Source organism: Scyliorhinus torazame, chromosome 15, assembly GCF_047496885.1.
Source record: "Scyliorhinus torazame isolate Kashiwa2021f chromosome 15, sScyTor2.1, whole genome shotgun sequence".
Classification (NCBI taxonomy): Eukaryota; Metazoa; Chordata; class Chondrichthyes; order Carcharhiniformes; family Scyliorhinidae; genus Scyliorhinus; species Scyliorhinus torazame.
The window spans coordinates 114,453,760-114,464,399 of NC_092721.1; positions in this window are offsets into that span (position 1 = coordinate 114,453,760).

Here is a 10,640-nt window from a genome sequence, read left to right on the forward strand (position 1 = left end):
GCCAATGTCGCACAGCTTCCACAATGGCTTGGGCCTCCTTTTCGAAAGAGGAGTGCTGAATTTCGGAGGCATGGAGGGTGTGGGAGAAGAAAGCCACGGGTCTGCCCGCCTGGTTGAGGGTGGCAGCCAGAGCCACGTCCGATGCACTCCACCTGAAAGGGGAGGAACTCGTCGACCGTGTGCGTTGTGGCTTTTGTTGCGAGCTTTCTGGTTGGTTCAATGGCTCTGTTTTATTACCTTTGCTCTCGAGTCGCCAGGTATCTTTATGATACCGCCACGAGATTCAAGTCCAAGTAATGATCAATAGCTCAATACACCGATTAGTAAGATTCAAATCAATGCACATTTATTATACACAGTAATCGCTACTCATGCACAAATTCTACGTCTAAGCTACTTCTACAACTAACAGGCCTATACTTAACTTCGGACTGGCCCACCAGGTCAGGGGAACAAATGGCCTTTCGTTCGGGTTCTGAGTCTGCGGGATTCGAAGTTGGTACGGATTGGTAGCTAGGAGCGCCTATCTCGTAGCGAGCGTTGAATTAAGACTTACTTCTTTCGGTGGTCACTGCACCGGTCACGGTCAAGGTTGGTTCACATTGCTGGGTGACCCGGGCAGGACGAAGAGATGAAGAGAGCGATTTGAACTTGGGGCTTAACTCTTATAGTCCCCAGGGGCTTCCTGCCTTTCGGGGCGGACCCTGTACCTGGTTCTAGGTGATTGGACTTTGTTCCAATCGCTTGGTTCGATTTCTCCAATACTGGAGCGGTTCCCTGATCGATGGGCGGTCTTGAGGTGCTCGTTAACCTCTTTTGTGTTGGCTCCTGCTGGCGCCAGGGAGTCTGGCTTAGTTATGTGTGCCCCAAATGATGCTATTGTCCCCAGGGATTGCTCATCAGTATGTAGATGGCTGCTACATTGTTATGCTGATGATCGCTGGTATCGATGCGGTCTGGGCTTTTGCAGAGTTAAATACACAGCAAACCTTCACCTGCTGGTTTCTGCCTGTGTTGGCTGACTTTCCCAACAGCCTTTGCCTTTCGCCATTTTAAATTGGGAGTTGGCCAATTTAGATGGCTACACTTTGGCGATGTCCGCCTTGATGTGGTTGAAGGCCCGGCGGGCCTCAGCCTCCAGGGGAAAAACTGTGGACTTGATGAGTGGGCGGGCCTTGTCTGCATAATTAGGGACCCACTGGGCGTAATATGAGAAGAACTCCAGGCATCGTTTCAGGGCCCTGGGGCAGTGGGGGAGGGGTAGTTCCAGGAGGGGGCTACTTCTACAACTACAGCATGCGGTCCGGGTCGGGCCCTAGGACTTCATTTTCCACGACGTAGCCAAGGATGGATGAGCAGGTAGTGCGGAAAACGCATTTCTCCTTATAGGTAAGATTAAGGAGTTTAGCAGTGTGGAGGAATTTCTGGAGATTTGCATCATGGTCCTGCTGGTCGTGGCCGCAGATGGTGACGTTATCCAGGTACAGGAACGACCCCCGCAGCCCACACTGGTCAACCATTCGGTCCATCTCTTGCTGGAAGGCAGAGATCCCATTGGTGACGCCGAAGGGAACCCAAAGGAAATGGTAGAGGCGGCCATCTGCTTCGAATGCAGTGTATTGGAGGTCCTCCGGGTGGATGAGGAGCTGGTGGTATGCAGACTTCAAGTCGACTGTGGAGAAGACTCGATACTGAGCAATCTGGTTGACCATGTCAGATATGCGGGGAAGGGGGTACACTTCGAGCTGCCTTTACCGGTTGATCATCTGACTGTAGTCGATGACCATCCGGTGTTTCTCCCCAGCCCTAACTACCACCACTTGAGCTCTCCAGGGGCTGTTACTGGCCTCAATGACCCTCTCCCGCAGAAGCCGTTGGACTTCCAACCTGATAAAGGTCCTGTCCTGTGCACTGTACCGTGTGCTCCTTGTGGCGACGGGCTTACAGTCCGGGATGAGGTTCGCGAAGAGTGAAGGCGGGTCGACCTTAAGGGGCGTGAGGACACAGACGGTGAGGGGGGGGGCAGGGGTCCGCCGAGCTTCAGGGTAAGGCTCTGAAAATCGAGACCTAGTAACAGGGCAGTGCAGAGATGGGGGAGGATGTAGAGTCTCAAGTTACTGTACTCTAGGCCCTGTACGGAGAGGGTCGCGATGCAGTACCCCTGGATCTGTACGGAATGGGATCCGGAGGCCAGGGAGATTTTTTGGGTGACGGGGAGGACCGGGAGGGAGCAGCACCTTAACGTAGCAGGGTGGATGAAACTCTCCGTGCTCCCAGAGCCAAAGAGGCAGGTCGTCTCGTGCCCATTGATCCGTACGATCGTTTGTAGCGGTCGCGAGGTTGTGGGGCCGAGATTGATCGAGGGTGATAGAGGCGAGCTGCGGAAGTTGGTGGGAGGGCTGGTCGGCGGTGGTGGAGGTATCGACAGCCCGCGAACGGCCAGGTGAGCAGAGGTCCTGGGGTGCGTTCCAAGATGGCGGCGCTGAAGATGGCGGTGCCCACAGGGCACAAGTGGCGGACAACATCCAAGATGGCGGTACCCATGGGCCGCACGTGGCGGGCGGCAGTGAAGGTGGCGGCGCCCCTGGATTGCATGTGGGGGGTGTAGCGATGCTGGGCCTGGAAATGGCAGCGACCGATCAGGCCTGGCAAACGGAGACAAAGTGACCCTTCTTACCACACCCGTTGCAGGTCGCACTCCTTGCTGGGCAGCGTTGCCTGGGGTGTTTGTTCTGGCCACAAAAATAGCATTTGGGGCCTCCGGACGTTGTTGGCTGCTGCGCGGCGCAGGCTTGCGATGTACCCGGGTCGGACGATAGTGGGGCCCATGATGCCCATGAGGGTGCCGCGAGGTCGGAGGTGTAGGACTCCAGATTGCAGGAGGCCACTTCCAGGGAGTTAGTGAGCTGCACAGTCTCTGTAAGGTCGAGTGTACCCCCTTCCAATAATCGCTGACGGACGTAATTGGATTTAATGCCCGTGACATAGGCATCTCTGATCAGCAGTTCGGTGTGTTGGACTGCCGACACTGCCTGGCAATTACAGTTCCTACCAAGTATCCGCAAGGCATGCAGGAAATCGTCCTGAGACTCCCCCGGAAGTTGCCGTCACGTGGCCAGGATGTGCCTGACGAACACCTGATTAACAGTCTTGATGTATGTGGTAATACCAGGTATTGCGGTACCAGAGAGAGGAATAACCATTGGCTAGACCGCGGGGTCTACCATTGGGCAATGTACATAGCCCCGCCCTGAGAGGCGGGGTATAAGAACCAATGCCATCCCAGCAGCCTTCACTTCCATAACTTCGCTGCTGGGTACAGTTCTATCTGATTAAAGCTGAATCGATATGACTCCTCGTGGTCTCAAGAGTATTGACTGTGTATCAATTTAATCAGATAAGTACTTTTGAAGGATGGATCTCCGCATCAAGCCAGCGTGCCTTCAGCTCAGCCCGTACGCAGAAAACTCTGCTGCGATTTTTAAGCATTGGCTGGCATGCTTCCAGAGCTACCTCGAGACGGCTGCCGACACCCCCAAGGAAAGGCAGAAAATGCACCACCTACGCTCGCAGGTCAGCCCGGTGATCTACCCCCTGATTGAAGGGGCGGCAAACTATGATAAAGCCATGGAACTGCTGGAAGGACACTACATTCGTCCACTTAATCAGGTCTACGCCCGTCACCTGCTGGCAACGAGACGGCAGAGCCCAGATGAGACGCTAGAAGATTTCTACAGGGCATTGATCATGCTGGGCCAAAACTGCGGCTGCCCAGCGGCGACGGCGAACGAGCACTCCGAACTTTTAATTCGAGACGCTTTTGTGGCAGGTATGATCCCCCCGACATTCGCCGAAGGCTGCTCGAAATGGAGATGCTGGGTCTCACCGAGGCCCGGGCCCTGGCAGAGTCCATGGACGTGGCGTACAAAAACACCCTTGCGTACCCCCCCACGCGCACCGCGCCCCCCTGGGCTGCGTGGCACCCCGCCGCGGCAGCCCCCCAGACTTACCCGCTTAACCCCCAGACTTACCCGCTAACTCCGCAGGTCTGCGCGGCAAGGCGCCCCGCTACCGCCGCCGGCCAACGCTGCTTCTTCTGCGGCCAGGCGAATCACCCGCACGCGCGCTGCCCAGCCCGCACCGTCACCTGCAAAGGGTGCGACAAGAAAGGCCACTATGCCGCGGTCTGCCTCGCCCGCGCGGTGAACGCGGTGTCCAATGACTACCCTCAGCCATTCCTCCAGCCGCCCGCTGCGCAACCACAGCCGTACTTCCATGTCCCGACCGTCCCAGGCCCACCGCCGCACTCCCTTTTCCCAGCCCCGCCGGCCCAACGCGCACTGCAGCCTTTGCCCCGCCAGGCAGCGTCGCAGCCGCAGCCATTTTTCCCCCTGGCAACCATGCTGGAGGTGTACGTGCAGCCATTTTGTCCCTCGCCGGTCCAATCGTCGGGGTCTCCCACCCCGAACTCCATGGGCGATCCTTGGCCGGCGCCATCTTGGATGGGGCCTCAAGCCCCCAGCGCGGCTGGCTACGTGCTGCTGGACCAAAACCCCTTGCTGCAGGTGGCCTCCGTCACACTGGAGCAGCATGCGCTGCCAGTTTACTCCTCCCTGCCGCCACCTTCCGAATCCCCGGACTCCACGTGCGATCCATGGCCGGCGCCATCTTGGATGGGGCCTCAAGCCCCCAGCGCGGCTGGCTACGCGCTGCCTGACCAAAACACTTTGTGGCAGCTGGCCTACGCCTCGTGGGAGCAGAGTGCGCCGCCATTTTGTCCCTCCCCGCCGCCATTTTGTTTCTCCCCGCCACCATCCTCGGAGTCCCCGGACTCCATGTGCGATCCATGGACGGCGCCATCTTGGATGGGGGCTCAAGCCCCCAACACGGCTGACAATACGCTGTCCGATTGCTGCAGCTGGCCTCCGTCACCCTGGACCAGAGTCGGCCCCGAACGCTAGCAAAGGCCACCACGACGATCGGCATCAACGGCCACGTGACGTCATGCCTCATCGACTCCAGGAGCACGGAGAGCTTTGTCCACCCCGACATGGTAAGGCGCTGTTCTCTGGTCACCTACCCCACCCAACAAAGGATCTCCCTGGCCTCCGGGTCACACGCGGTGCAGATAAAAGCGTTCTGCCTCGCGAACCTCACCGTCCAAGGCAGGGAATTCCGCAATTTCTGCCTATACGTGCTGCCGCACCTCTGCGCAGTCACCCTTCTGGAACTGGATTTCCAGTGCCACCTACAAAGCCTTACTTTTAAATTTGCCGGCCCTATACCCCCCCCCCTTACTGTTTGCGGCCTCGCGACCCTTAAGGTCGACCCGCCTTCCCTGTTTGCGAACCTCACCCCGGATTGCAAACCCGTCGCCACCAGGAACAGACGGTACAGCGCCCAGGACCGGACCTTCATCAGGTCCGAGGTCCAAAGGCTGCTGATGGAAGGGGTCATCGAAGCGAGCAACAACCCCTGGAGGGCTCAAGTAGTGGTGGTAAAGACCGGGGAGAAGCATAGGATGGTCATCGACTATAGCCAGACCATCAACCAGTTTACGCAACTGGACGTGTACCCCATCCCCCGTATTGCCGACCTGGTAAACAGGATCGCGCACAACAGGTCTTCTCCACGGTGGATCTCAAGTCTGCCTACCACCAGCTACCCCTCCGTAATAGCGACCGCCAGTACACTGCCTTCGAAGCAGATGGGCGGCTCTACCACTTTTTAAGGGTTCCCTTCGGTGTCACAAACGGGGTCTCGGTCTTCCAGCGTGAGATGGACCGAATGGTTGACCGGTACGGCTTACACGCACGTTCCCGTATCTTGACAACGTCACCATCTGCGGCCATGACCAGCAGGACCACGACACCAACCTCCGTAAATTTCTCCAGACCGCGCACCTCCTGAATCTGACCTACAATAAGGATAAATGCGTGTTTAGCACCGACCGTCTAGCCATCCTAGGCTACGTAGTGCGAAATGGAGTCATAGGCCCCGACCCCGAACGCATGCGCCCCCTTATGGAGTTCCCCCTCCCTCACTGCCCCAAGGCCCTAAAGCGCTGCCTCGGCTTCTTTAGCTACTATGCACATTGGGTCCCTAATTATGCCGACAAGGCTCGACCCCTAATTCAATCCACGACCTTCCCCCTGTCGACGGAGGCCCGCCATGCCTTCTGCCGCATCAAAGCGGACATCGCAAAAGCCACGATGCGCGCCATCGACGAGTCCCTCCCCTTCCAGGTCGAGAGCGACGCGTCTGACGTAGCTCTGACTGCCACCCTCAACCAAGCAGGCAGGCCCGTGGCTTTCTTCTCCCGCATTCTCCATGCCTCCGAAATTAGCCACTCCTCGGTCGAAAAGGAGGCCCAGGCCATAGTGGAAGCTGTGCGGCACTGGAGGCATTACCTGGCCGGCAGGAGATTCACTCTCCTCACGGACCAACGGTCAGTGGCCTTCATGTTCGATAATGCACAGTGGGGCAAGATTAAGAATGACAAGATCTTGCGGTGGAGGATCGAACTCTCCACCTTCAATTACGAGATCTTGTATCGTCCCGGGAAGCTGAACGAGCCTCCTGATGCCCTATCCCGCGGCACTTGTGCCACCGCACAAGTAGACCGCCTCCGAGCCCTCCACGAGGACCTCTGCCACCCGGGAGTCACCCGGTTCTTCCATTTTGTTAAGTCCTGGAACCTGCCTTACTCCATGGTCAGGACTGTCACCAGGGACTGCCAAATCTGCGCGGAGTGCAAACCGCACTTCTGCCGACCAGAGAGGGTGCATCTGATAAAGGCTTCCCGTCCCTTTGAACGCCTCAGCATGGACTTCAAAGGCCCCCTCCCCTCCACCGACCGCAACACGTATTTCCTGAACGTGATTGATGAGTACTCCCGGTTCCCATTCGCCATCCCCTGCCCGGACATGACCACAACCACCGTCATCAAGGCACTCCAAACTATTTTTACACTGTTCGGTTTCCCCGCATACATCCACAGTGATAGGGGGTCCTCCTTTATGAGCGACGAGCTGCACCAGTTCCTGCTTAGCAAAGGCATCGCTTCGAGCAGGACGACCAGCTACAACCCCCGGGGAAACGGGCAGGTAGAGAGGGAGAACGGTACGGTCTGGAAGAGCCACTGCCACCCCCCCCCCCCCCCCCCCCCCTCCGTACCTGACCGGAGGGTCAGTACTGCCGCCAGAACCCCGACCCAGAGCTGAGCAGGCACCGACGCCCCCTACAGGCACCCCTTCCTTCTGCCCATCTTTTGACCTTACAGCGCCGCCTAGGGGTGAAGAAACTGCCTGGGAGGAAGACACCACGTTCCCGGAGTCACTACTGCCAGGGCCCTCACCAGGATCGCCGCCGAAACTTAGACACCTACCATCTCCCATCCCCCCAGTAGGACGACCAGGCCGCCCGATCGTCTGATTGCAGCACCATGAGGAAAATTAAGAACGCATGAACTTTCTCCGCAACCCTCGATAGCATGGTACCTGCAATACCTGGTCCTACCATGAAAAGGCGACAGTAATACTGGCCATCACCCCGCTGACTCTTTTGTAACAGGGGGTGAATGTGGTAATACCAGGTATTGCGGTACCAGAGAGAGGAATAACCATTGGCTAGACCGCGGGGTCTACCATTGGGCAATGTACATAGCCCCGCCCTGAGAGGCGGGGTATAAGAACCAATGCCGTCCAAGCAGCCTTCACTTCTGTAACTTCACTGCTGGGTACAGTTCTATCTGATTAAAGCTGAATCGATATGACTCCACGTGGACTCAAGCGTATTGATTGTGTATCAATGTACTGTCCTTTTAGGATAGCCATCGCTTCGTGTAAGTGGGAGCGTCCCGAATTAGGGGGAAGACTTGTGTGCTCGTTCATGAGTAGAGTATCTGGAGCTTCTGTGGGTCTGAGAGGGCTTCTGTGGATGCTCCAAGGTATCCTTCAAAGCAGGCTAGCCAGTGCTCGAAGGTGGCTGTGGTGTCAGCTGCGTGAGGGTCCAGCTCCAGGCGATCCGGCTTGATTAAGACGTTCATGTTTAAAATTCTAGCGCAATAAATTTATGCACCATCAATGTCCACAAGATGAAATGGTGAACAATTGAGGCTTTATTATGCTGGATGTTAAGCCTCCTGCAGCTGGAACCAGAATGGAGGCAGCGCAGGAGAGAGCACACTTTTATACACAGAGTCTGCTGGCTGGAGCCAGCAGGCCAGGAATTTACTGTATCGACTGGGCAGCGTGGAACCCCCCCTCGGCCGACCCCGAGGCATCTCCCATCCCCCCACAAGCTTGTGCTGCGAGATGGCCTGGCAACCCCGGGGGGCCCCGTTGCTGTTTTTGCGGGCAAGCCAAGCAGCCCCGACAGCGCTGTCCGGTCTGTTCATCCATCTGCAAGGAATGCGGCAAAAAGGGCCACTTCGTGGTGGTATGCCAGGCCCGGGCGGTCGCTGCTGTCTCCGGAGGCGAATGCCACTATTACCACCCACTTTGGGCAAATGCGGACCGTCACCACAACCCTCTCCACTGTCCCCGTGCGGCCAGCGGGCGCCTCCATCTTCCTCCTCCAGGGCCACGTGTGGCCTCCAGGTGCCGCCATCTTGTCCCGCGGACGCCACGTGCGAGGGATGGGCGCCGCCATTTTGTGCACCTCCAGCCATGTGCGACCAATGGGCGCCGCCATCTTGGATGGACTCCCAGGACCCCAGTTCGGCTGATCACACACCGCCCGAAGAGATCATCCAACTGCTGCCACGAGTAGCCTCGGTGACCCTGGAGCAGTCTCAGCCCCGAACACTCTCGACTGCTACGACGGTGGTGCACATCAATGGGTGTGAAACGATCTGCCTAATCGACTCTAGGAGCACGGAAAGCTTCATACACCCCGACATGGTAAGACGCTGTTCTCTCCCCGTCCACCCCGTCAATCAAAAAATCTCCCTGGCCTCCGGATCTCACTCAGTAGAGATCAAGGGGTTTTGTGTAGCGAACCTCACGGTCCAGGGAAGGGAGTTCAAAAACTACCGACTCTACGTCCTTCCCCACCTCTGCACGGCCACACTCCTAGGGTTGGACTTTTAGTGCAACCTCCAAAGTCTAACTTTCAAATTCGGCGGCCCTATACCCTCCCTCACTGCCTGCAGCCTCGCGACCCTCAAGGTCGATCCGCCTTCCCTGTTTGCGAACCTCACCCCGGATTGCAAACCAGTCGCCATCAGGAGCAGACGGTACAGTGCCCAGGACCGGATCTTTATTAGGTCAGAGGTCCAACGGTTATTGAGGGAAGGTGTAATTGAGGCTGGCAACAGCCCCTGGAGAGCTCAAGTAGTGGTTGTAAAGACCGGGGAGAAGCATAGGATGGCCATTGACTACAGTCAGATTATCACAGGTTTATGCAGCTTGACGCATACCCTCTCCCCCGCATATCCGACCTGGTCAACAGGATCGCGCAATACAAGGTCTTCTCCACGGTGGATCTTAAGTCCACCTACCACCTGCTCCCCATCCGCACTAGTGACCGCAAATACACTGCCTTCGAAGCAGATGGGCGGCTCTACCACTTCTTAAGGGTTCCCTTCGGTGTCACTAATGGAGTCTCGGTCTTCCAACGAGAGATGGACCGAATGGTTGACCGGTACGGTTTACGGTCCACATTCCCGTACCTCGATAATGTCACCATCTTCGGCCACGACCAGCAGGAGCACGACACCAACCTCCGAAAATTCCTCCAGACCGCGAAAATCCTTAACCTCACGTATAACAAGGATAAATGCGTGTTCAGCACCGGCCGCCTAGCCATCCTCGGCTACGTAGTGCAAAATGGAGTTATAGGCCCCGGCCCTGAACGCATGCGCCCCTTATGGAGTTCCCCCTCCCGCACAGCTCCAAGGCCCTGAAGTGCTGCCTAGATTTGTTTTCTCAAGGCCCGTCCACTGATCCAATCCACAGTTTTTCCCCTGTCGATAGAGGCCCGCCAGGCCTTCAGTTGCATCAAAGCAGACATTGCAAAGGCCACGATGCACGCCATCGACGAGTCCCTCCTCTTCCAGGTCGAGAGCGACGTGTCTGATGTAGCTCTGGTGGCCACCCTCAACCAAGCGGGCAGACCCGTGGCCTTCTTCTCACGCACCCTCCACGCCTCCGAAATCCGCCATTCTTCAGTCGATAAGGAGGCCCAGGCCATAGTAGAAACTGTGCGACATTGGAGGCATTACCTGGCCGGCAGGAGATTCACTGGTCGGTTGCTTTCATGTTCGATAATGCACAGCGGGGCAAGAAAGAAAACAACAAGATCTTACGGTGGAGGATCAAACTCTCCACCTACAACTATGAGATCTTGTATCGTCCCGGGAAGCTAAACGAGCCTCCTGATGCCCTATCCAGCGGCACATGTGCCAACACACAAGTGGACCGCCTCCGAGCCCTCCACGAGGACCTCTGCCACCCGGGGGTCACGCGATATTTCCACTTCATCAAGACCCGCAACCTGCCCTACTTTTCCCCAGGGTAGAGGGGTCAATTACTAGGGGGCATAGGTTTAAGGTGAGAGGGGCAAGGTTTAGAGTAGATGTACGAGGCAAGTTTTTTACACAGAGGGTAGTGGGTACCTGGAACTCGCTACCGGAGGAG